We start from the raw sequence: 26,965 nt of genomic DNA, 5'->3' as shown, positions 1-26,965 counted from the left end.
GGAGAGGTGTCAAGTTCAATTCTCTGCTTCAAATAAGGAGGATGGATTTGAACTTGAATCTCCTCCAGTCCCATGATTAAGCCTGGGCAGCTGAACGATGGCTTTATTTCTCCCTCTTCCCTTCTGGTTCTGCTCTGGTCAGGAGAACACTCAGATCTCCTGGCAGGAAAGGCTGAGGATGTTTGGCCTGGAGAAGAGAAGGCTCCAGGGAGAATTTGTTGTAGCCTTTCAGTACCTGCAGGGGATAGAGAGGAACTGGGGACAAGAGATGGAGTGTATGAAGTGAGGGAAGTTGCTTTAAACTGAAGAGGGCAGGGTTAGAGGGGATATCCTCCAAAAAGCAGGAGGGAAGCCGTGATGAATTCCCCAGTATCTCCTCCTGCAGGTGCAGATGGTGCCAGTGTCAGCAGCTGGAGCTCTGTGGGACCCCTGCACCCCCCAGGGCACTGCAGATCCCAGAATCCCCCCAGGAGCTGCTTCCAGAGGAGGGAAAGCAGAGCAGAGCCAGCATCCATTTTGTGTATTTCAACCAACAGCTTTCAGCCGAGTTCCTGCCACAGGGATTATTTCAATCCCTGTTCCAGCTCAGACCTGTCTCCATGGGAGCGTTGGATGTGGAGCCTGTCAGAAATTTCAAAGGAACATGACATCAAGGGTCTGTTAATGTTTCCTCTTCCCTGATGCTGCCAGGAGCAGGACTCCCACTGACATCACCCCGCAGCCCCCAGCCTGCTGCCAGTGCAATAAATCTCTTTTTTCAGAGGGTAACAACTGTGGGAAGGTCAGAGTGTCCCTCCCTTGTCTCTGAGAGAGAGGACACCACGAATTCTGCAGGTGGTGGAGCTTCCATGCTCAAGCACTACCCAAAATCTGCTCCAAAGCCACGTGACCTTAATGTGCTATGAACCATTTCCAAAGGGAGCTTGACTGCTTTCCAGATAAAATATTGTGACTAGAGAAAGAAAAGAAAGCACACAGGGGTTAAAAATGTGGTGGGGTAAATAAATAGTGTCTGATAAGATAATGATCTGAGACCAGCTGTTGCTGAAAAAACGTTTATTATTATAAATCATCAGAGGCCTTATAAAATATAGACTTGCCAGAACAATACCGAACAAAAATGCTTCTGTTATAATTAAATATGAAAAATTCACAGCTCCCTAGAGAATTCAATTTTTTCAGGCATAGTTCCAAATCTATTTCACTTTCACAAAAACCACACATAGACAGAAGTCCTGAAAATCCTACGTCCTTGCTAAGATTTATTTAATCATTTAAATCATGATTTGTATTGAGACAATGAAGATATAATTGTAAGATTATCCTGGTTGTAACAGAGCAGTGGTAGAAAATTCCAGATAAATTCTCATATTCTTTCTTCTTTCTACTGGGAAAAAAAGTGGAATTATGAGAAATGCTGAACATGCCAAACTGCACCAACAGGTGCTGGGGTAAACCTTAAATTTCTTTCCATGATTTATTTCTAGCAGCTAATGCACACCAATATTGCTGGAATTCAGCCCAGATTTGGAAGGACATGGAATAATGCTGGTGAGGAAGCTGGGAAAGGACAGAGGTTGGGGAATATTTTCCACGTGGAATGTGTGTGTTCACACAGCTGAGAGGAGCTGAGTTGTGTTTTCCCAGAGCTATAACCAGAGGGTATCAGCTCTCCTGGTGTGAGATCCTGTAAGAAAATGAGGCATAAACAGGCCTTGCAAAGTTAAGCAATATCAATTTATCCCCCTGAGGCAGAATAAGATAAAAATAACTCATGGTTTATGAGAATGGAGAGAAGCTAATAAATTGTTTTTAAACCAAAACCAAAAAATCCCTTCAGAAGGTGACTGAGGACAGCTGAGGACGCTGGGGTTGTTGGGGAGACCACAAACACCTGAACCTTCCCAGGACAGCCTCCTGAGCCTCCCCTCCAAAATCCCATTTATTTCCAGGCAAGCTGCAGCACTCCCCTTTGGCTGCTCTGAGGGAAACCAAAGCTGCTTTGAATCTTTTAAAGCTGAGCTGAACAAAACAGCAAATCCAGAGGCTGGAGGGGATGGGGGTGAGCAGCAAACGGGGCTGTGCAGCGCAGGGCGGGCCGTGCTCACACCTTGCAGCCATCCCTTATATCCACATTATCCACATTATCTCCCTCTCTGCCCAGGAAATCTCTGCTGGGGCCCTGCACAGACCCTGGGCAAGGCTGCAATGCTGCAATGTTTGCAACAAAGCAAGCGTGGCACTGCAGTGGTGCTGCCCTCAGGGGTGCCTTTCCAAGACATCCCTTTTGGCAGTGCCAATCTCCATCCTGCCTGGAAGTCCCTGCACCACTTTGTGCCTCTCCCTGCTGCTCTTGATGCCTCCAGAGGCTCCTGGAGCAGAGCTGGGCAGGTTAAAGGAATAAAGCAGGGTTTATTTTTATTAAAACCCTTCCAAGGATCACCTTGGGCAGTGCAAGGGCCCAGCCCTGGCTGCAGCCAGGATGGGCCCCGGCTCAGGAGTTTCACACTTGGATCAGTTCTGGTCCATTTCCACCTCAGGGTGAATTGTGCAATTCCAGCTGCAGGTGATGCAGTCCCATCCCCCCAGGTTGCTCCATCAATTCCCTGCTGGTTGTGCTTTTTGGGCCTGGAGCTGCAGCGGTGCCCTCGGTTCTGGGGCTGGGAAAGGATTGTTGTGTGTGCCTGAGCTGGGAGAGCTCGCTGACACTTTGTGTGGAGCTCAGAGTTATGTTCCAGTGCAGAATCTGCAAAATATGAAAGCCAGAACATAAAGCATCACTCTGGGTCCTCACTGTGTGGAAAACACTGCAGTCAAATAACTTCCCTTGATCTGGTGACCTGGCACAGGGCAGGCAGTGAGGGGCTTTAGGAAGGACCTGAAGATAGCACAGATTCACAAAATGACATTTTAATCACGCCTTGAGCAATTTGCTAATTACATTCAACAGCACTTAGAGGAAAAAATAGGAGTTGTCAGGGTTTTGTAGAGACAAGAAGAAAACTGGTTTGGGGACACCACTGATTATCACAAATACTGAGGTGCCATATTATCCAGAAAAGGCACAGTGGAAAATCCTAGCAAAAGTAATATTTGCAATTTTCTTTCCAACTTCTTTTGGAGTAAATTTGATCACAAGTTTATACCTTTTTTTTTTTTTTCCCATGCAGTAGGTTTTTTTCTATATTTAAGTATGTATAATGGATCTGCTAAAAACCATCAGAGACCATTAAGCCAGAGAAGCATGAAATCAAGTAGAAATTATTATTTTAATTCTATGCGCTTGTGCATAACAGTATGAACATGGTGCCAAATAAACATTCATCAGAACTCCAGCTAGTACTCAAGGCAGTAACCTGATTTTCAGTTTGGAAACAGGGAATACACCCCTGCACATATTTCAAAAGAGAGATTTAGGTGAAAAGCCCAGCTTGTGAATATTCTGACAGCAAAGGAAAATGCCAATTACTCACAAGTCATTTTATTATTAAAAAACTCTTCAAATGTCATCACTGGGCCTTGACACAAAGATCCATCTGTGACCTTTGTCAATCGTGTGTGGGTACAGAAACATCAAGTGAGTGTTCATTAAATTTTTACGGTGCTGTTTCATTGTCAGCTGGTCTAGGGTCAGGTAATTCCTAAAGGGAATTGCCAGGGTGTAGATTGTGGCGGAGGTCCCCGGTCTGTTCCAGGTACAGGAAAATAAATGTGATTTGTTCTGCCTAGCATTGATCCTGTAGGTGTGGCAAAGGCACAGCACAAGGTCGTTTGAAAGTTTATTTAACTGGTGGTGGCCAAAGAGGAGGATTCAGTCAGCCTAAATAGATCAAGACTTGGTATTTTGTTTTGGAGACAAAATCTTATGAGTCCTGGATGTCATCCTCCTGGAAAATAAAATGTTTCTCCTCTGCACCAGGATCAGTTCTAGACTTCAGCTTGCTGTAGCTGCACGTCATAGGAGAGTTTGGTCAAAAATTTCGGATAATTTATTCAATCAGCAGCTGTGCCTTACCATTCTCTGATTCTTCTGCTAATTCAGATGTCATGCTCAGGGCTTAGGCACAGAACCTCGTGCCATCTTCCTTCCAGCAGTGCTGCTGTGCAGGCTGCACACTGAAAATATGTTCAGGAAACCTTTCTGTGTGTTCAAGGCTGAGCCACTTTGAAACAACCTCATTTGCCAGAAGCTGGAGATGACACAGGGGTAGTGGCTGCAGGTCAGATCTGCTTTCTTATTTCTGTGCTAGTCTTGAAAAAGGGGCTTGTTTGACATCTCCACGCTTCTGAGTGAAAATAAAAAAAGGTTGCTCACAATTTGGGTTCACTTGAAGGGCTCATAAATATGGATGTTTGTAGCAGTGATCGTATGATGAGAAGGAGCAAAAAATACTTGACTCTATAATCACTTAAAGACTTGAGGTCTTGTATTCAGTGTTGTAGTGAGAAAGGAACTGAAACCTGTTAAACCCTCTCCTCATTCCTTCACCATAAATCTGTTCTCTTAACTTGCCAGTACCAAAAATCTTCCTACCCATACTCCTGAAGTCATGCTGATGTAAGAAGTGAGAGGGTTCCTTTCCCCTTCACAAGGACCCAGGAAGAGCAATTTACTTACAGCATGAACATCCAAGTGATTTTCAAGCTACAGCAGTTTTTTCACCAACAGCTGTCTCAATTATCCTAAAAATGTTCAGATGTGATCTGGAAAATGAATCCTTGCCTCCAAACAGAAGTTTGCTGTAGACTGAGCTAAGAATAGGTGAACTTGTCTGGATGCTTCCTTAGGCCTGTCACATCGTGTTTGCCAGACACATTCATGAATAGTAATCCTCACAGTGCAAATGGAATATATTAATCACAAGCAGGCTTTTTTTAAGTGCTGCTGCCTTGTCTCCCCAGCCCACCCTGCCACTCTAGCTTTCCTTTTTGGCTCAGCTTCCACGGAAACCTGAATTTCCTGGTGAGAATTCCTGGGCTGTAAACAGAGCTGATTTGGCACTTTGGTGGCTGAGGCTGAAGTGCTGATGGAGCAAGCTGTGACTGCACTCTGCTCTGTCCAGGCAAGAGAGGAGTTCCCTTGGAGGGTTTCAGGGAGATGACTCCCAGCCCTATTGCATTCAGGGCTGCTACTGCCATATTTATACTCAATTAATTCATTTTACAGACAGACTGCTTTTTTTTACAGGGAGGGAACTATAGTACTTCCAGAAAGATAAGTAGCATAATGCTCTGTTACAAGCTGATTTATTAATTTCTTATCTGTTACAGTGTTTGAAAGCTATCACAGCTCAGGGAGAAGAAAAGGGACCTTTCTGGACAGGGATTGAACCCCAGGGGAAAGGGGGCATTCCCCAAGGGTCTTTATGGACCCTGCTGAGGAGAGTCTAATCTGGGTTCCCTGAATCCCAAACTGGCACTTGAGGCACACAGAAATCTTTCTCACTTGTCTCACTGCATTTTAAAAGGGCTCAGAGGACGATTCCTGGGGATGTCAGCAGCCCACTCACAGCTACTAACAAATTCCACAGACAAAAGGTGGGAAAAGAGTAGGACACCAATGCTCAGCTTTGTGGAGGAAAATGCCTAGCAGGAGCAATTGAAAAGGAGAAAGTCCTCATAAGTACTCTGTGGCACTCGAGTGTGATCTTCATCAGCATCCACACAGAGCAGCAGCTGGTCTATAGCCTTTCCTTCCTTCCCAGGTAAATAATCTGATTTAGCAGATGCCACATTATAATTGAAAGTTGAATATTGCAGCACCTCTTCTCCTTTGTTTCCAGGTTGGTTTAATGGTCTGGTTTAACCCTCAGACTAGAACTGCACTGGGCCATTCCCCTTGGGTGAGAAGTGAAGAAAAACTCCTGTAGTTCCCATGCAGAATGCAAAGTAAAGCAGCTCAGCCCTCATGCTGCCTTGCAGCGTGGAAATGAGTGGCTGTAAGGAAAGAATGAAACAATATTTCCCTGCTTCCCCTACTTTTCTGGCTTCTTGATGTTGTCTGGGCTGCCCTTTGCTCTGTCATGTCTTTCCCTGGCTCTCAGAAGGAGGAGGATTCCCTGGAATACTAAAGAGCTGCAGGCAGCTAATGAATAACAACATGGAGAGCGCAGTTTCCCAGACTCTGTGATTTCAGAAAAAGCCTTACAAGAGTTCAGGGCACTTGAAATCCCCAAAATTTCCATGTGGAGAAAGAGGAATCTCTCTTGTCAGTGTGCACCGTGTGAGAGGGGGCTGTGAGCTCAGGAGGGTCTCCTGGTGGCCTTGGAGTGGTGACATCTCCCACAGTGACACCTTTCAGCCCTTCTCTTGCACTTTTAAGGTCACTTGGGTCTTTTAGCACAGATCCAGCCTCGGCCTTGCAGCCTCTGTGGTTGAGATTGCTGACCCTGAGCTCTGCTCTCTGAAATACTGAACAAGAACGGTAGAAATGTACCCTACATTCTCTTTATGGGGAAGTTTGCTGATGTTTAGGTGATTGCCATCAATGAAATTTGCTTCAGAGCAATGAATCTGCAAAATTCACCCCTTAAACTCATAGTCTAAATCAAATACAAGCCGTGCAAGAGAGGATCAGACATGTGATTGTCATCAGATACACCAACTGGGAAATGGAACAGGGATTAGGAATAGTATCTTTAAAAATGCTGCATAATTTGAAACATAATAAAGAATAATTATGTTGAAATCTTATTTGGAACAAGATAAGGAAAGAAATGTGCAATAATCCATTTTATTAATTTCTGGTAAGACTCTGTATTTGTTTTTTAGCACCATTCTCCTAAATAAGGTGATATAACCCTCGCTGCTCTATTGAAGTGTTTCCACTTCTCAGACAAGGCTCAACGCTGCAGATGCTCTCTGAGACCCCCTTGTCCCTGCCCATGGGCTGTGGTGGGCAGCAGATCAGCCCCCTCTGCTCACCAGAGGCAGTTTTTAGCAAAGTAAGTGTTTGGCTGCTCAGCGGAGACCACAGAGATTTCAAAAGAACCAGTGCTCGAGCCAGGGAGGAGAATTTCTGTAGATAAACCTGAAATACAGAAGAAAGCCGCTGTGTGGATTAACTTAATTCCTTTCACACAGGAGTAGACATCTCCTGTGGTTTTGTTTGAGCACTCCCAGTTAAACCCAGTTAAACCTCCTGCAGGTCAGTCCTCACTAACAACACACATGCATCAAGACCACAGCCCCTGCATCCCTGCTGGAAGTAGGAAGGAGGAATAATATTCTGCCATTGTTTAAGTTTCTTCCCAAGCAGGGAGCTGTTCCCAGCTGCACCAAGTCTTCCCTTGGAGAACATTTCCTGGCCTCTGGAATACCCTGGGATCAGACCCTTAGCCTGCACACTAAACACAGGTTTTATAAAAGCACAGAATCGTGGAATGGTTTGGGTGGAAGGGACATCCAAGCTCATCTCATTCCTTCATGTCCTTCTCCATCCTCATTCCACCCTGGCATGGGCAAGGACACCTTCCCCAGCCCAGGCTGCTCAGATTTGCATTTAATCCATCAGGAAAGAGCAAAGCAGCCAGTCATTCTGTTCTTTAATTCTCCCAGGAAGCACCAGCACAGTTTGGGAAAAGAGCTGAATGAATGGGTGTTTGCATGCCTGGAATGTGTTCTCTCCCCAGCAGTTCTCTCTTGCTGTCCCTTACAGAAGACGGCAGAGACAAGAGGAAAAGCAAAAGAATCGAGAATTTCAAACTCTCTAATTAATTTGGAGCTTTTCATACAGCAGCCTGCAGTTCCTCCTGGGTTGCCATGGATCAGGAATGTTTTAGTTCCCTAATCCTGGTGCTCATTAACACTCAGCTGGCCGGGGAGAACCAAGGGAGGAGATGTTCGGGGGCTGATTGTGCTTGTTGAGATCTTTTGAGCTGCCTGTAAACTTCATTTTACTCCTAATGTAACGGAGACATCAAAGTGAAGTATTGATTAAACTGCTCGAGCAGGCAGGCTGGAAAACTCAGTTTGGAGGTACAGCTCTGACTATTTTTCACAGCAAACAAGCAGCCTTGACAGCACCTGCCTCCAACATGGGGCTGGTGACATTCCCAGCCTTTGCTGTTGATCCAGGTTTTTAGATGTTAAAGATTTATTTTTATTTTTTTTTCCCCCTTTCTGCTGCTTCTTTTCTCTCTTCCACACCTCTGGCAGCAGCTCTTCTCCACTTCCAAATGCCTTTCCCCTGGATAATTCAGATTGCAATCTCTTCTGCAGGTTATTTTTGTTGGGACCTCTGAATTTCCTGAATTTCTGACACTATTTTTGTTGGCATGTTGGAAAGAGTAAAGCAATAAAGAAAACAACAGAGAATGATGCCCAAACTACATTTATTTATTTATTTGGCTTCTTCAGCCCCATAAATGGGGCTTCTCAGCCCACCCTGGGCTCTTTGCAGACCAAATCCAAATTATTGCTACTTAATGCCTTTTCCCCATCCCAGTTTTTCTCTTTGATTTTCCTTGCTGTGACCTTGGAATTACTCAGCAGACAGTGCTTAGAACAATGGCCAGAGCAACAAAAACCTCTTCTGCCTAACAGCCTGTAAGAAGAGAGCTAAAATTGCTGCAAAATCACATTGTGGATTTCAAGTATTTACTTGGGTTTAACAATTCTCAAAATTGTTCAGGTTATGTTAAAATGCAGAAGGGAGCCAAGAGGTTCTGAAGTTTTCCCTTAAAAACATGGAATCTCCAGTTTGTTAGACTCTTGGAATGGTTTGGCTTGGAAGGGATTTCAAGCCCATCCAGAGCCACCCCTGCCATGGCAGGGACACCTCCCACTGTCCCAGGCTGCTCCAAGCCTCATCCAGCCTGGCCTTGGGCACTGCCAGGGATCCAGGGACAGCCCCAGCTGCTCTGGGAATTCTATTCCAGGCCCTCCCCACCCTCACAGGGATGAATTCCTTCCTCATATCCAATCTAAAACTCCCTTCCTTCATCTTAAGGCCATTCCCTGTGTCCTGTCCCTCCATCCCTGTCCCCAGTCCCTCTCCAGCTCTCCTGGAGCCCCTTCAGGCCCTGCCAGAGGCTCTGAGCTCTCCCTGGAGCTTCTCCTCTCCAGGAGAACATTCCCAGCTCTCCCAGCCTGATTTGTTTCTCTCTCCTGAACCAAAAGTTCCTCAAATGCAGGAGGAGCAGCTGGTGAGGAGTTGGGCACTGAAAGGACAAATTCCAGCGGGATCCTTTGCCAAGCCTGGCTGCAGCACTCAGCTCAGCAGGATTTGTCTTCACCAGGGCTTTTTAAATGATATCATCTAAAGGCATCTGAGTAGATAAGAGGGGTGATTGATTGCAGTGTTATTACTAATAATACTTTAGGTTAAATTGCCCTTTTTTTTTTCTTTTTTTTTTAATCTGCCCTATGTCCTTCTATGCTCCTGTCAATAAATTTTAAATCAGTCTTTAGATTTCATGGAGAATTTTAAATTGGTTCAGAAGTACAATCTATTGGACAAAATTTAATCTATGGTGATTCTTCAGATACAGCAGACTAAAAATTGTTTAACGTTATAACAGGGCTGTGCTGCTAGAAAACTTATTTAGAGCATAAAAAAGCAGCACAATCTCTGTGAATATTGGCTACATTAATACCTAATTTAATTAGTTCATTAGTAATATGAACATATTTCTGCCTTTACTTTTTCCCTACTAGTATTACAGATGCCGCATCCTTATCTTACCTAGTTTTTTTAATTTAGCATGGATTTATTCCAAAGCATTCCTTCCATGATAACTGATAACTAATTTCAAATTCTGCCTGAAAGAAGCACATAAACAGACATTAAAACCCACAGCTAACATTGTGAGGTGCCAGTGAACATTTAATGGTGGAGACATAAATTCAGCCTAATTTTATTGCAATTCTTCAGGAATCCTTTTTTCTAAACATTGCATCACTTTCCAAATCCATTTGTTATCCATTATATCAGAGGATAATGAAACCATTTAATACACTGTAGCCTGTCATATATACTTCTCTTGGTGTTTCATTTTAATTTAGCTTACTTAGGAGACACTTAACTGATTGTCATTCTTAAATTTAATAGGCAAAATCTATCTTTATCTTGTTCTTTTCTGTAGATTAATATTAATCTTATTCTGTGATAAGTTTCTACCATTAAGACAAAAAGGATTTCTTGGGAAAAAAAAATAAAAAAAATCTTGGCTGGCAGAATTATCAAGACCACGTGCCAGGGATGAAAATATAATAAATCCTCCAGCTTTGTGGAATGGTGCAGCTTGGGAGAAGACAAAATGAGATGGTCAAAATTAGCCAAAAAATGGGGATCTCCAGACCACCCTAAGACTGAGTTAAGATAATAATTGATAGAAAACAAGATACACTAAGATAATAAATGGGAGTAGTGGTGGATGTCCCATCCCTGGAAGTATTCTGAGTCCATGAACAGAGAAGAGGGTCAGAAAATCATGGAATCATTATCCAGCTTTGTGTTTAGGAGTCTTTGCAGAGACTGGTTGACCCCCAGTGCATCCCCAATATCTTGGAGGGCTTTGGCCAAGGAAAAGGGAAAATATCACTCCTGTGGCCTTGGCCCAGTCCTCCCTCACCTCTTCTCCATGGGAGAACCACCCAGAACTGCACTTGGATGATGCCAACCACTCCAAGATATTCCTCAAAGCTTCAGGAAAGTCCAGTGAGGATTTGTGTGGAATGACTTCCCCCTGGTTGTCGAGGCTCGAGCAGGTGAGGGCTGAGCTGAAACTCTCGATGGCACTTCAGGGAAGTTTGGGAATCCCAGAGAGGGATCCAGGGGTGAGTGGATTGTCCCCAGGCCCTGTCACAGCCACAGGGTTCTTCACCTTGACATGGCCCATGAGGACACCTGGGCCTGGAGAAGAAGCATGGGGTTTGCTCTCAGCTCTGCCTTTTCTTTCCTGACTTATTTCTGTTTTCTTTTCCTCTTTACCTTCTGCTTCACAAAATCCTGGCTTAATCATCCAAAACTGCATCTCTGCAACACTGCTGTGAGCCTGTGACCAAGGAGAGCTCAAAGCAAAGCCCAGCCAGCCCAGTGCTCCCCAAATTTGCCAAATCTTACAGTGCCTGATAAGAGCGAGCTGCGCTTCAGCTCCTCCAGCTGCCTTTGTGAATTTTAAAATGAGTTTGGGAGCAGTGGGGCAGTGCCAGGAGGCTGGGAAAAGCAAATGTTGTTCCAGTATTTAAAAGAGCAAGATGTGATGACCCTGGTAATTACAGGTTTGTCAGATTGATACTGGGCCTGGAATGGCTGCTGGAGAATTTGATTAATAAAGGATTAACGGTAGAAACCTAATTAATGCCAATCAATGTGGGCTTAGGGAAAGAAGATCCTGTCAAAATTGCTTTTTTTCTGAATGAGATTACAAATTTTGTTGATAACCATGGTAATGTCCTGTAACAGCCTTCTATAAAACATCTGACTTGGAACTGCTAGACTGATTAAAAAACAGAGATACAAAACAAACAGATCACATAAAATGGGGCCAAAACTGGCTGACAGGGCTCAAAATAACTCTAAGTGACCTTTACCAGCCATGTAATTATTTTGCTGATGGACTCCATGAATTTCTCATTGTTATTTTGGCTGTTTTATTTATGATTTCAAAGGAAAAAGCCTCTGATTCATTGTGGCTGTAAATCCTTTAGTCTTTTCTGCAAGCTGATGCCAGGCTTTGCAGGAAGAGTGGGTTGTGAGCATTCTAACTTGACATTTGGCCAGTGGAAGCTCCATAAATAGAAATACGTGGCCCTTAAAATGGAAAAGTTTGGACCATCAGGCAAGAAATCATTAAAGTTTTAATCCCTCCCTGTGAACACAGAACACAAGTAGCAGAAGAGCATTTTTCTAGTTTAGCAGTGGTTGAGGAGTTAAATCACTCCAGAAAAACTGTCAGAGCTTAGAGTTTAGGTGATTAAATGTTGGGCAATGGGTTGTGGCTGATTCTCTGTCAAACTCAGGCTCCAAGTTTTCCAAGTTTTCCTGGATAATCTTCTCCAGTTCCCCAAAGAATTAATTCAGGACCACCCACACTGGGCAAAGCACAGAAAATGCTCTCCAGACTTTCCACCTGGGGCTGGAATCAGGCTGCAGGAGAAAATCCACCCCAATTAGAGAGCCCAGATTTGTGTTGTGTCGTGTTTATTGCTGCCAGGGCAGCTTTGGGATGTTTGGGTTGCATTTCTGTGTTTGTATTTACTGTTCTCATCTGCAGGCTTGAGGTCTTGGGCCTTCAAGATTTAGGTTAAATAGCAAATAGAGGCAGAGCAACCTGAGCCATCTTCTCCTTTCCTCTAAAAGATTAATTAATAGCCTGGAATAATAAAAAAAAATCAAATAAATTAAAGGGGAAAAAGGGGAAAAAAAAGCATCAAATGCAGAGTTGTCTTTATAAATATCTCCTAAGCCTGAGATAAAAGGGATAAAGCTGGTAGGACACCTGATGTGTAGCCCAATTAACCAAAACTTTTATGTTCAGCTGTTCTAATACAACATTTCTTCAGTATTTTAATAAACCATAGCCATATGTTTGAGGTGGTTATTGCAAAGAGATTAAAGCTGAGGTCCTTAAAACCCCCAACAATCTTTCCCTTTTTATTAGACAGTATTGTGTTCTAATAATGTTAAAACCTTTTAATTCAGTGAAATAAATTTACTCAGAAATTAATACAAGAGAACTGTCATTTATCCTTTACCTGCAAGAGAGGAAATTAAAACTGACTTTCCAGAGGATCTTGCAGTAATGCTGGAGCCATTTTTAAACTTTGGTCAAGAATATTACGGAGGCAGTTTTAGTTTCTCTCAAGGATTCAAATCTCAGGGTATATTGAATTATTATGTAGTAAAATATAAATAAAGTATAGGGTGAAAATCTGGCCTTTTTTATAGTAAATAGGAGCAGTGAGGGGGATGTGTGGGATGCAGCAAGGAAAGCCTGGAGCATACAGAGGTGTTTGATCTGTATTTTTTTGTAGAAATTCGATATATGCTGACTTTCCTTCAACAATATCCTCTGCCTCACGGCCAGGTGACACTCAGCTCTCGAGCAGGACTCTTCATCAACACATGGACCTCAAGGTTCTCAATACAAGGATTGACTCCAAAATATTTTTTATTAACACTGTCAATAAAATTTAGTTGTTCAGGGGTATTAGAATAAAAAACCAACTTTTGATTTCATTTAAGAGTTAGAGGGAACCAAGTAGAGAAACTCTAGCAGCAAGAAATTATAAAGGAAATGAAAGTTTGACCATTACACAATGACTTTTAAAACACTGTTACCTCTCCTGGGGGTGGCTGATATTGAAGGAAGCAAATTTAAAAGAATGTGGTTCAAGTGATAAAATCCACATACCAAACTGCCAATGATTGCCCTGTTTTTATTATTCACATTATGATTCCCAAAACACCATTTTCTCCCTGTGCTTTAATTATTTTCTCCACCAAGTCTTCCAAAGGTTCATTTGAGGCTTGTGAACCTAAGAAACTTTTTTAATAAAAGGAAGGTAATCAGTGAGCAAGATTGTTTTGCAGGGCTGATTCTCTCAGGTATTTCCAGCACCAGTGATAAACCCTACAAGCCCATCTGCAAAAAATGTGAGTTTAGCCTGAGTTCAGGATAAGCACTAAACCCACCTGGAACTGGCTGTAAAAGCTGACAGTTGATTCAAACAGGTCAAACTCTCCTTTCTAAACATCCTGTGCGTGAGAATCCACAAACCTTCCAACAGGATTAGCTTTGGGAAGGAATTTCCTGTGAGGGAACCTGGCACAGAGAATCTGGAGTGCTCCTGGATCCCTGGAGATGCCCAAGGCCAGGTTGGACACTGGGGCTGGGGCAGCCCGGGACGGAGGGAGGTGTCCCTGCCATGGCAGGGGTGGGGCTGGATGAGCTTTAAGGTCCTTTCCAAGCCACTCTGGGACTGTGATGGGACACCAGCACTGCCTCCTGCTCTGAGGGCCGTGCTTGGAACCTCCCAGAAGTTCCAGAGCTGCAGATGAGAGCGTGGCCACCCTCCCTCCCTGGGAACGACTTGGGATTGGGATGGATCCCCGATTCCAATAGAAGTGGTGTGGCTGAAATTAATGTCAGTAGGGGACAAGCACAGGCATCGAGGGGAGTATTGGCTTCATAGTGTGCTAATTAAAAAATATCCCCCTATTGTACCTTACCCCACTCCTATAACCAATTTACTCTGCAGAACTGATTAGCATACTAATAGCCTTCCCTCCAGCTCACAGATAGAGCTCCAGTTGAGAATACCCATTAAACCTGAAGTTATACAACCTGTGAGGTGCAATAGGAAGTAAAACTTGTTAAAAGCTTCCTTTGCTATGAGTTTACTTTGTTACCACTTTCTGCTTCCCAGTTTTAGTTTTCAATGCTCACCTAACAGTAATTCCCAGGTGTGGAGTGCTCAATTCAATACCTGAAGACAAAGACATCTTTCATCATGCACTTCCTTCCTAAATTAATTATTGTTTGACTCCTTTGTCTCTTTATCTGATTCCCCTTTCCCTCCTTCTGTTGATTTGAAGCCTTCCCCTTCCCTTTTCTCTCTGTTATCTTTCATTTTCCTCTTTTCCCGAGGTGTGGAAATGTCTGTGCCATTCATTGCTTGCACACAGCCCTGCTCCTCTGGTTTAGTATTCAACCCTGCAAGTGTTTTCAATGAGGAATAAACTTCAGAAAGAGCAGGGCTGTGTGAAATTTCACTATCAGTGCTGCTTCCAAGGAAATCCCTGTTTTCTAATTGTTTTACACACACACACACACAAAAAAAATCCTATTTACAAAACATAAATCCTATTTAAAAGAAAAAAAAAAGCCATAAATGCAACTTTGACACAACTTGGCTCCAAATATTAAATATTTTGATACACAATAACATTCAAACTACAGTTTTTGTGGATCCTGATTTTATTCTCTGTGGCTCAGCTGGGATGTCAGTAGCACCAGGATTCCACTCCAGGAAATTCTCACGGAATTCTTCTTGTAGGAACAGCTCTCAGGAAAGCAGCTGTTCTACAAGAGCTGTTCTGGAGGTTGGAGATGCCCTTTCTAAGTCACCAGGCTGATGATAGGAACCTGGAACACTCAACATGCCCATCTCTGTAGCAGGTTAAACCATGGTGCCTTTGGCACAATTCCCCCGAGGCTCCAGACGTCACCAAGGCCTTGGCAAACACAAGTGGAAGGGCAAAAACCGTAATACAAAAATGTATCTCGAGGGAACATCACAGTCAGACAGCACTTCCTTCCTCCAGGCTAAAGATAAAGGGAATCTCAGTGTGAAAATATGCGCGCAAAGAGATATTTTGGTTAAATGGATTTCAATTGTTCTAACTGATGGAAAGGTTGCAGCTTCTCGTGAGAAGGACGGTGGAGACACGTCAGACTGAGGTAGAAATGCTGGCAGGGACTATCTAATAACCAGCTCCCTGATGTGATGGCAATATCCTTTTGCTTGTAGTGAATAAGTGTCAAAATACCTGCTTGCTGAATAACATAAATTTCATGGAGTTATAAAATTCAAAATAGACTCAAGTTTGGAAATCTCTTTTTTTCTGCCAAGGTCCCAAACTCTTCTAAGCCTTCTAATCCCTTTGTCTTGACACAGCAGTGCTTCGAGAAACCTCTGCCTTTTGCTGTGGGGGCTAATATAGAAATAATCTATCTGTAATTAAAAAAGATAGATATCTTCCAGCTCAAAGATTACAGCTCATTACTTCCCTTGGTCTCATGTGAAAACCCTCTCATCTATCTTGTCAAAAAAATGTAATCCAGGAGCCTTTCCTCTTTGAGAAGCACAAGGGTGTTGCAGAAGGACACTTGATGGGAAGAAGAGTTTGTGTTTGAGAGAGAGGTGGAGAAGGTTCTGTCCTCGGTCTGGAGTCACTCCTTGAGGGCCTGGCCAAGGAAACGTGACTGAGGTCACTCTGTCACCAGCCCAAGCCGTGTTGCTCTGCAGAACGTGGTAACAGATACGATTTGTCATGGGTTCATTGCAAGGAAAAGCAGGAGCTGGGGAGAGTTCAGGGCTGTGTGACAAAGAGGGGCTGAGTCCTCGGTGGGAAGAGCACAGGGAGGGTTTTCCTCCATGCAAACGTGTGGCACAGCTGCTCGTGTTGGCTGTGTGTGACAGCAGAGTGGCAGTGCCATGTCACCTGGCCAGGATGAACTGGGAGAGCTGAGTGTGCACTCTTGACCCAGGCCAGAGCCTCCCAGCTGGCTCAAATATAGGTTTTCTTTCCTCTCCAGCTCGGGGCCAGGAGGGGTCCTGGCCAGAACTTCTGGCTGGGTCCGAACCAGGGTTTGAGCTCACCAGTTCACTTTGAGCATGAGTCTATCAAACGAGTAAAGAAGCCAAATGGGGGACTCTTCTTCTGGGTTATATTTCACATTTTATTCCTGCAAAGGGGAACGCCAGGAAGAGAGACAAAGGATCCCGAGGTCGGGCTGCTTCTTTTAACGGGGGCTCTTTTGGAGGCTGGGAGTTTTGGAAGGGACCAGTTACTATTCACAGCTGGCTAGCTCACAAACTTACTGCAAATCAGGGATAGACAAGCTAAGATAAGAAATGACAGACATGGACATCTTCAAATGCCAAGCATTAGGGAGTGAAACTGCGGGAGGGGCACGGGGTGGATCCGGGATCCTGGGGGGAAGAGGGGGAAACATCCCAAGGTGACAGCCAAAGAAAAATAAAAAAAAAGTCCTTAACACTGCTAATATCCTCACAAACCTTGCCACAACACACTCTGTGTTTGGGGGTGTGATGGCAGCGACCCAAATTGCTTTGGTGTCTCAGGAAATTGCAGCTGCTGGAAATTGCTGGTGAGGAACTTGGGCAGTTTGTTCTGAAATGCCCCCGGCTGCCTCCTGCTGCCCTACAGGATAAAACTCTCCCTACTGGATTATTGAGAAGTTTGGAGCAACCTGGTCTGGTGCAAGGCATCCTTGCCCATGGCAAGTGTTTGGAATGAGATGATTTTTAGGGTCTTTTTAAGCCCAAGCCATTCCATGGTTCTTTGATAAATTTAAAAGAAGAAATTCCAAACCAGAGCTGGGTAATGAACGTTTCAGCACACGCTGTGCTTTCCAAACTGTGGTTTCTAAACCAAGCACCCACCAATCTCTTGGCACATCTCCCTCCATTGAGCACAGATCCATTCAAAAGAAAGAAAAATGATCAACACACATGAAATCATAGATAGAAAAGCCATCTTAGGGGAAAATACATCTTGGTCTGGCTCTCATGAAGAACTTCATTTAGTGGCAGTCTACTGTAAGCAATCACACACTCAGAGTTGTTGTGAAGGGCAGGGCACCTTGACAGCCAAGGACTGGAATCAAATCCTCCAAATGGTGATGATAAAGAAAACACTTTTTTTTTTTTAAAAAAAAAAATACCTCAGTTGATCAATTGATGGGAAAGATGTGTCCCTGGGGAGTGGATATAAGAATCTGTTGCTAGAATATATCAGGAGAGAGTAAAAAAATTAAGACAACTTGTCCATTTTTTTTTTATGTGTTGAGGCAACTGTTACATTTTATGAGGTTATGTTGTAAAACTGTGCTCTGCTCCTCCCCTGTGTCAGTCTCCAGCTCGCCCTCACTGTGCTCCACTGACAAATCAGTGTAATTGGAGCTCATTTGGAGCATCTTTAGCAAAGCAGAATGCACAGGGAAATAAAACAAGTTGTGCCCAGGGAAGAACAGCTGCACATGAGATACTCAGGAATTATATCCCTGTTAAGGTTTTGTGTGAGCTGGGGCAAAAGGTCGCAGTGAAATGTGTGAAGCAAACCCAGTGCAAAAGTCTTCTGGGCACCTGGTGCTTCAACATGAACAGCTTAACACACATAAAAGCTGTGTTCTCCTTAAACTGCTCCCAATCTTTAAACCTGGGCTGGAATAGTGCCTGGGTGATCAATTCCTAAGCACACAGCTCCTACCCTCTGATGGGGAGAGCAGGGAGGGGTTGAAATGCAGATCCCTGCTTCTGGGGAGGCTGTGTGAAGACACGGTACCTTTTAACCTCTGCTCCCAGCAGTGTCTGCTCTCCACTCGGCAGAACACTTAGGGATGTGATGGAGAAGGAATTAGAAAGAATGAAGGACTTTTAAGGGAAGCAGGTCTGATAATAGTGTCTGTTTATAAGAAATGAAAAGGGATAAAGTGACCAGAAGCTGAGCTGAGCTAAGGAGGGTAAATGGATTCCTACAAAAATCCTGGAGAGACTCCTCAAAATATTTTATATTAAATTGGCCTTAAAATGAAGGAGGGTAGATTAGATTAGATATGAGAAAGAAATTCTTGGCTGTGGCTGCCCCTGGATCCCTGGAGGTGTCCAAGGCCAGGCTGGGACAGTGGGAGGTGTCCCTGCCATGGCAGGGGTGGCACTGGATGGGATTTAAGGTCCCTTCTAACCCATAACCACTCTAGGACTGTAAGTGCATTTCACTTTCATAAGTGATAATATAATCCTTAATCCGTAATCCATAACCCTATAAAGAAATGTTCCACAAGAAGATGTAATAAAAAAAATTAAGTTTTTAAATCTCTGGAATTTTTAGTCCTATTTTTAATTTTAAATAACTTGTTTTCCACCCAATTACCTGATCTAAAATGTTTTAATTCAGTAACGAGCTTTCCACCAGGGTCAGCTTTCAGTCTAGAATGAAAAGGCCCATGAGTTTGAAATGCAGCCAGTGAGGCTTCCTCATTTGTTCTCAGCCAAATTTTAGGGAAGAAAAAAGTCTCAAGTGTTGTTTTCAAATCTATTTTATCACTTATATTTTAAAAAGTTCAATTACATGTCCATTATGGTAGGAAGTACCATTTTATTATTGAGAAGTTGACATTCATCATATGGCACTTTTTTCTAATAATCAAAATAATTGAATGCATTTATTTGCTGTTTAATTAGTGTTTTTTTTAGAAATTAACATGAAATAATTAGCACTGCTCCTTCCTACCAAGTAAAGCATTTTATGTGCCAAAGTATTTATGATTTGTACAGTAATTAGTGAAATTTTGACTTGAAGAAGACAAGCAGTCAGGGATCTAAGGAGAGGAGCAGCTCTTGTCTATGTTCTGTATTTTCAGTTGTTCTCAAACAGGAGGGGAAGCACAAGATCACAGAGAGGAACCTGCAGAAAGTGAACAGAAGTGTGTGAGGTTCTGAGGTTTGTTAGTGATGAGAAAAAGGTGAATTTTTTTTTGAAGATTCAGAGGGTTTTGTGGGTCTTTATCCGCAGATCCTTCCTGATTCATCCAAGATCTCTGAGGGATCTCAAGATCTCTTGGCTGGAGACTCCTCCCAGTTTTTGTCTGGAAATTAGCAACACTGCCTTTTTTTCTTTGGAGGGGGAGGAAAATAAGGAATTGTGAAATAACGACCCAAAACTATGTGGAAGAACCTTCACTGCTGCACCAAACATTTGTATAAAGTTTGAGATCTGCAGGACTTCCTCAGCAGCAGCCTCCAGACTCCTCCCAAATCAGAGGGTAAATTTGGGATGTGGAAGGAAATGCAGCCACATCTTGAAGAATTCTAAGCAAACCCCACACCACATCTGTCTTTTTCCAGCATGAATTTGATTATTACCACTCAGATGGGAATAATGACAATGGTGAAATAAAAGGTTGGGTGTTTTTTGAGGATTTCCTTGGGAAGGTCATAATTTTTGAAAGAGTTTTGTTTTACTTTTAAGGGGGAAAGGGAGTGAGTTCTCTGGGCAGCTGGTGTGGATGTGGTTTGTCTCTATAATTTTGCACTTTTAGAATGAGTGAACTGTTTCTGGAATTTATGGAAATGAGAGGAAGTGATATTATTTCAATAGTGGACTGACCTAATAATAAATTATTTCTGTCACTATAACCACACTGAGCTGAAGCTCTGCAAGGATATATTCCATATACTCTCTCCTGCTGATTATTTTTTTCTGTTTATAGATTAAAAAGACTTTTTTTGTGTCTTTAATGACCCCTGAGGTGAGCTAGCATAGGCATGTAGCACTCCTAGCAGGATATTGGGTATGAAAGACAAAATTCCACCAACTGAAAAATGTCAAAATTCTTTCAACAACATCTGACATTGATGTGATTGAATCCATCCTCTGTATCAGAACAGGAGGTTTTATTTTTCAAGATGCAGTTAATGTTTCAGTATTTTTATTTTTATTTTTTTTTTGTGCAGGCATAAAAGAGAATGTTGTATTCTCTTGGTAAGACTGACTTAATTTCATTTTTCTCTTGTGTCTGTTTCCCCTGGATTTGGCTGCTTTCATATTTCACTGTACAATTCTGAGGAGAACAAAGGCTGTAAACTGCATATGGAAGGGGTGATAAAAAATAAGCATGATGTTTGCAGGGAATAATCCCTGCTGAATAATCACTGTACACCTCTGATTAGAAAGGCAGCCTCTGCTGGGGGGAAATGAGTGGAAAGCTCTGTAAGGTAGTGTGGAGGGATGGGGTTATGTGTGACTTTTTCAGGCTTTTTTCCCACTTAAATATGTTTAAATGCAAGGTTATATCACTGCACCTGGAAGTATATGTTTATAGATAAATATATATGTTTATATAAAGAATACAATTGATGGTTGTTGATTATTTGGGACCAGACTGTGGATGGGAGAAAAAATTCCTGTTCCTCCCATTTCTCTCCCCTTTCAGTCTCTTCTTCCTCCCATTCTTGACTCAGTTCTACTCTGAATAATTAACAGCAATAATTAACCCCTCTGTGCTTTTTAAAGGAGACATTTGCAGGGTCTTTGTTTGATTCTTTTCTTTGGTACAGCTGCCAATATTCAAGGGAGGAAAAAGATCATTTTACCACCAGCAATTGGGGAGTTTAACCCAAACCAGGCACAATTTCAGGAAGGAAAGAAAGAAGGATTTTTATTTGGTTTTCTTGGTTTGTTTTCTTTTTCTTTTTTTTTTTTTAATTCATGAATCTTCTCTCCCACTGCATAAGTGCTGAATACAAATTTGGTTTATTGGCCATTTCACAGCTGTTGATTAAAATAGTTCATAACAAAACTGCAAATGGGCTTATTTGGAGGATATTCACTCACAAGAACAGTCCAGTTTTCTCCCAAGTCAAATCCTGAAAATACATAGGGAATTCAATGGCCCAGTGGACAATTAAAATAATGCATATGCCAAGTCCTTTCCAACGTAAAGACAGAGGATGGGAGCAAAGGAACAGAGTGGATAAAAGGTTAATTAAAAGTCATGTCTCATAAAACATCAGGCACAGAAGAAAACCAACTAAATGCCAACAATATTAAAAAAATTAGCATAAGATTATACAAAAAAAAAATATAAAAAGCCATAAAAAGGCAAGTAGGAAAAGAAAGGAAGTCTTGTGTAGATATTAATATGAGCAACAGAACGTGTTTCAGATGCATTTGGAAGAACCCAATAAAGTAGAAAGCCAGGCCTCCAGGAGACAGCCAAACAAATTTATTGACTGAGGAAGCAGCCCTTGATAAATAATTAATGAAATTATTTGCTTCATTGTTCTCTGGGGAGCTCAGGGGACAGCTCCTGGCAGCTGCTATTCATCTTGAGGATGCTGAAGGCAGCCTGGCATGGAGGGCTCCCAGCAGCCGCAGGCTGGGAGCAGCCAGGCACAACCTGGCATGGAAAGACAGAGAGGTTTTCCCAGATGTGCCACTGGAACGTGGACATTTGCTGAGTGCTCCAGTCCATGCCATGAAGTTGAACAAGTCAATTGAAAGTCTTGGAGGGGAAAAAAATAAAATAAAAATCTACTTTTTTCGTTTGTGGGAGCTAACAAGCAGAAATGTGAAAAATAAAATCCTCGAGGGCTGCAGCAGCTGGTGGGTTTTATCTGAATTAATGGCTTGAGGTGAATGTGAGGATCCTTCATAGCCCTTCTTGACCTGCTAACTTTGAATTAAACTGCATTTTGCTGTCACTGTGATTTAACTTTCTGTTGGTTGCCTTATGATTTAAGAATACACCTGAAAATAGAGCTTGTAAGAGGAACTTGGGTTTCAGCTGAGTTGCTTAATATGTTGATAGCAAAGTCTACTCTAGCCTGACTTTTCTTCTTTTAGGAGAGTCCTTGTTAAAAGCCATTCCATTATATTCCAGTCTAAAAATGCCTTTGAAAGGCCAGGAAATAATAATGTACTGCTTGCAGAGCTGGGGGTTGGAGATGAAATGAATTTGCTGTATAAATGCACAGCCTTATTAGCTCCAAAAGAGAAATAGAGGGAGGGAGATTCACTGCCAAAGGATATCTGGGGTCGTGAGTCAGGGATGCTTTAGAACATATCGAAATTGAAGCACATCTGTTGTTCTTGGGCAGAAATATCAGACTTCTCCTGAAAAGAAACCTCACTGTCTGCACCCCAGCCTGCAGAAAGATGCAGAATTGACACAGGAGGAAGAGAGAAGTGTAAGAAAAGGGTAAAGACCCTTGTTTGAAAATGCTTGGCTCTTCCTTTGCTGTTCCACCTGCTCTCAAAATCCATTTGCATGGCTGCAGTTGTGTCTGATGGGAAAAATGATGGTGTTAGATCAGAAAGCCAAGCTCAGCCATGCTAAAACACCAGCAGAGAGGACAGAGAATGGTTTATCTCTGCTGGGGTGCCCATGATGGCACAGAGCCAGGGTGCAGAAACCCAGGATGGAGCCAACAAACAGCTCTCCCTCTGCAGGGTGAAGCTCCTGAGTGCTGGAGCTCAGCACTGAGCTGAGCCAGCCATGGGGGATTGTCTTCAGCAGGGGAAAATAAATTGGTTCTGTCCCTTTCCCTGTGTTTTCCACTTCATCTGCCTGCCTGCTTGTGTTCCATCAAGCAACAGGACGTTCACTGGGGCTGTGCAGCTCTGGAGCACAGCAAAATATCATCAAAATATCATCACCTGTGGGCAAAGGCATCAGATATTCCTCCAAATCCAGGAGTTCCCAGTTTTGGTTCTCCAAAGTCTGTGTTTTGTGTTACATCTCCTGGCCTGTGGTGGAAGGTGGTGGCCCAGGGCTGGGAGGGACAAGCAAGGGGAGCTGGCACAGCCCAAATACTGGGGAATACCCAGCCCAAAACCACGGGAGATCTGTGACTGGTGACACACTTTGCACTCTGCAATCTACTGGGGTAGGGCACTAACTGTACTGGAAATACAACACATGGAGAAAAAGAGCATTCCTGCACGTGCTGGAACTCCAGGAGCACTGGAAATACCCCACACATCTCCCTGATGGACCACTGGAACAAAGCTGGTTCCTTTTCAAAGCTGCAATGTTTCTCTGTTTGCTGGCATCGCTTTCCGAGGTGAAAGAAGGATAAATCCAGCTTCTCTGGCAATGCCCTTTGTCTCAGGAAGATGAAGATGTCAGGGCAGAGTTGAGAGTCAAGCCCTGGGTGTTTTGCCTGAGGCAAACAAGACAGAACAGGACAAAACTCCACTGGGGACATACCAAAAGAATGGCTCGAGGTGATAAAGAAATGAAAGATATCAGGGGTTTTAACCTTTTTTTGAGTAAAAAGCCCCTGTAATGGGAGCCTCTGAAGCCTTGCAGATGTTGCCAGCCTCAGGAGTACCCTGAGGTGGAGCATTTCCCATGCCACATCCACATCTCACTTCACATCAAGGGAACAGGAGCCTAAAGATCCCTGAGCAGCTTTTCTCCTTCTCATTGACTTCTCACCAGTAAAACCAGCTGGGTTAAAAACCCCTCCTCCCAATGCTGTTCCATTCCATTTTCTTCTCTCTCAGGTCTAATCTAACTCGGTACCTACTATTTAATTTCAACAAGACTGTGTAATGTTTCCTTTAAAAAATGTGGCTTTGTTCCACAGCACTTCATTACAAGATCTGAGCTGCTCAATCCCTTCCTTTTGTCTCTTTTCCTTGTTTTAGCCTTTCTTGCCTCTCCTGTATTGACACTGGACAATAACAAATGTACAGAGCATACAAAATAAAACACTTCTTCCATTTGTGCCTCACCCAAGTCAGGGCAGCTTTTCACTTCTGCTCCTGCAAAGTGTCCAGATGTCACCTAAAAAAACAAAAGTAGGGAAAAGCTGCACAACGACACTTGAGATATTTTTTTTTCAGCTGTTGAGCTGTGGGTCCAAAAAACCTGTAAATATCTGTTATGAAACTTGTAATTCACAATCCTGGCTTTGCTTTATAACTGCTGAGAGAGAGACAGATTTTAATTTTTTTTTTTTTCCACTGTTGATACTCATGAGAATTTTCCACTTTGTCACTGAGCTGTTCAGCCACTCAGCAAGGAGCTGAGGAGGGGAAGAGCTCTGCAGCCAGATAGATGAGATGAAAATGTTGGCATCATTGCACTGTATTAAACAAGCTCTATGATTACACTTGCTACAGTTCCTCTCTGAATTTAATGGAAAACTTTATATTGATGGAATGCCTGATTAATAGGGATTTATAACAGAAGCTCTGTTAATGTGGAAAGATATAAATCTCATATATCTGTATCTATTGCCTGTCTTTACAAGATTATTTTCACTTGGTTCAGGCTTTAACTCCAGTAAGAAACAACCCTTGTGAACAAAAATCCAATGGCTGTACCAAGAGTGCAGCAGGGAAATTTGCAGCTTGTGTTTTTTAAAAGCTCTTGAGTTTAATTGAAAGAAAAAAAACTAAACAAATGTTTGTTTGTTTGTCAGCTTTGGGAGGTGTCAGATTTAGCAGCTTCACGAGGAGGTTTTGGTGGTGAAGGGTTCTCCCTGCCACTCCTGAAGCTCAGCCTGAGTCTCTCGAGCCAGCTGAGGATGTGACACCGGGGAAGTTGTTCAAACCCTTAAATCTTCTCCACACTTTTACCCCCTTCATTTCCTCTTGTAGAGCCATCCATGGATTTACTCTGGCATAACACAGCTCTGAGAGGGCAGAAAATCTGGTGGGATTTTGTCTTGACTCCTCCAGTTTTGCATCTCCCCATCTCTTCCTGGCTTTGGGAGCAGCGCTGGGATGGATGTGGGATCAGCCTGGATGGCTCCTGCTCCTCTGGAGAGCCCTTCCAGGCCCTCAGCAAGCCACAGCTGTGTGGTGTCATCACTGTTCAACTTGGGCTATTTCATGTCACAAACTTCTGATTTAATTTTCATGTCAACCAGGCACTTGCACCAGAGGTACTTGTACATAAAAAGTAAATTTCATGTACACCAGCCAGTGTACATGAGCTATTTCATTTTCCAGTTCTTTCTGTCTTCTGGATCTTAGGTTCAATCTGATTTTATAAACTTACTGGAGCTTCCCTGCTTCGTGCCAGAATCCAATCTGGGCTGGATCCATACACGTCTGAAAACAGGGCTGATGGAAAGGAAAAAAATCAAACTCAAATTAATAAAGTTTTCAATTTTCAATTAATTACATATTTTATTGATAGGAACAGAAGGAATCCACATTCCTGCTAAGGCTTTTTGGTCTGGCATATTGGGGTATTGATCAGTGTTGCTGAGAGGAATAGTTGCCTTTGGGGGAGATTGCCTGAATAAAGATTTCAGTGCTGGGCTCTCCAGCACTTAAAATGTTCCATTACTCAAGATCCTGGAGTATGAAGATTCTTGCAGAAGATGTGTTTTGCACTGAAATGTAATTGAAACATATATCCTGGGCAAGAGATGCCTCAGACTACACTGAAATAAATACATTATAGGGAGACAGAGTTCCTACTGAGATAGGTAAATGCCTTGCCTATTAAAACATGACATATTAAATCAGGTACATCGCTGCTAAGCCAGAGTGCCAGACAGTGCTTGGCCATACATTTCTTTCTAAAAGACAATTTTGCCCTGCAAAGTTTAAAGCTGAAATCTTGTTTAATTCAGACAAAACATTTGGGGTAGAATAAGACAGCACTGTCAGAGTGGAATCCTAAATTAATGTATTTCCTGATTAGGGTTTGGTTTAATGTCCCTTCTTTAGTCACACTGGTTTGCATGTGAAGCACATAAACAGTTGCAATGTAAGAGAAAAAAGGTGTGACATGGAAAAGAAAGAAGGAAATGAATTCTTGGTCATGAACTTAGTTCTATTCATGAAAATATCTATGAATTGTATTTTAGCATTTAGGATTCTTTGAAACCTCCTTTTCCTGCAGATGTGTGCATAGCAGGAAACAAATGTAGGACAATTATTCCAAATATAAAATGCTTTTGCAATTAGTACAGGCACCAAAAAAAAAAAAAGGTGCTATTTTAAAAATTCAGCTCTCATCTTTATGTAAATGCTGATGTCTTAAATTCTTCCAGCACAAATCTGCAGTCAATTTTTTTACTGTAGTTTTGGAAAATACATCTAAGTGCTTAAATTAATGCCCATTATTTCTTTCAAGTGCTACTTAAGTGAGGTCGAGAGCAGTCTGAGGCAAACACTTGAGGAATCTGGGTGTCTCTGTCACTCAAAGTTGTGTGTTTGCAAAGAGATGGAGCAGCTCGCTGCTTTATTCACAAATATATCCCCACAATCCACTTTTTTCCTTTTCTTATTCTATTACCAGACACTGGTGCATTGCAATATTTGGTGTGGCAAGAGAAGGAAATGTTCTGTACACGTTGCCTTCCCCAGATTTTGAGTTTTTCTGTCAACCATGCCACAGAAGTCTCTGTCCTGGAAATAAATCCCTATGAATCCTTCATAGGTTCAGCCCTCAAAATACCCCCAGAGTATTGACAGGGACAGAATTAGCAGAATATTCAAGTTCCATTTTTATTTTCATTGGTCTCACTTGTTAAATAAAAAAAATTCTTTCCTTTCCAGAGCGCAGTGAAACTCAGCCACTGATATTCCCAGCCCGATGATTTTTCTCCGTGCTGCTGGGGAGGTGTTGTTTGTCTCTCCAGCTGCTTTTCCCCCCTTCTCTTTGGCTTGGGGACACAAATGCTGGGTGAGCAGGGCAGCTGCAGTGCTGATCCCTGCTCACCTGGCTGGGATCTGCCACCA

The sequence above is a fragment of the Pseudopodoces humilis genome, chromosome 13 (genome assembly GCF_049639895.1).
Source record: "Pseudopodoces humilis isolate 2021_Gansu_Grassland_sample_001 chromosome 13, ASM4963989v1, whole genome shotgun sequence".
Classification (NCBI taxonomy): Eukaryota; Metazoa; Chordata; class Aves; order Passeriformes; family Paridae; genus Pseudopodoces; species Pseudopodoces humilis.
This window is presented reverse-complemented; position numbering follows the sequence as displayed.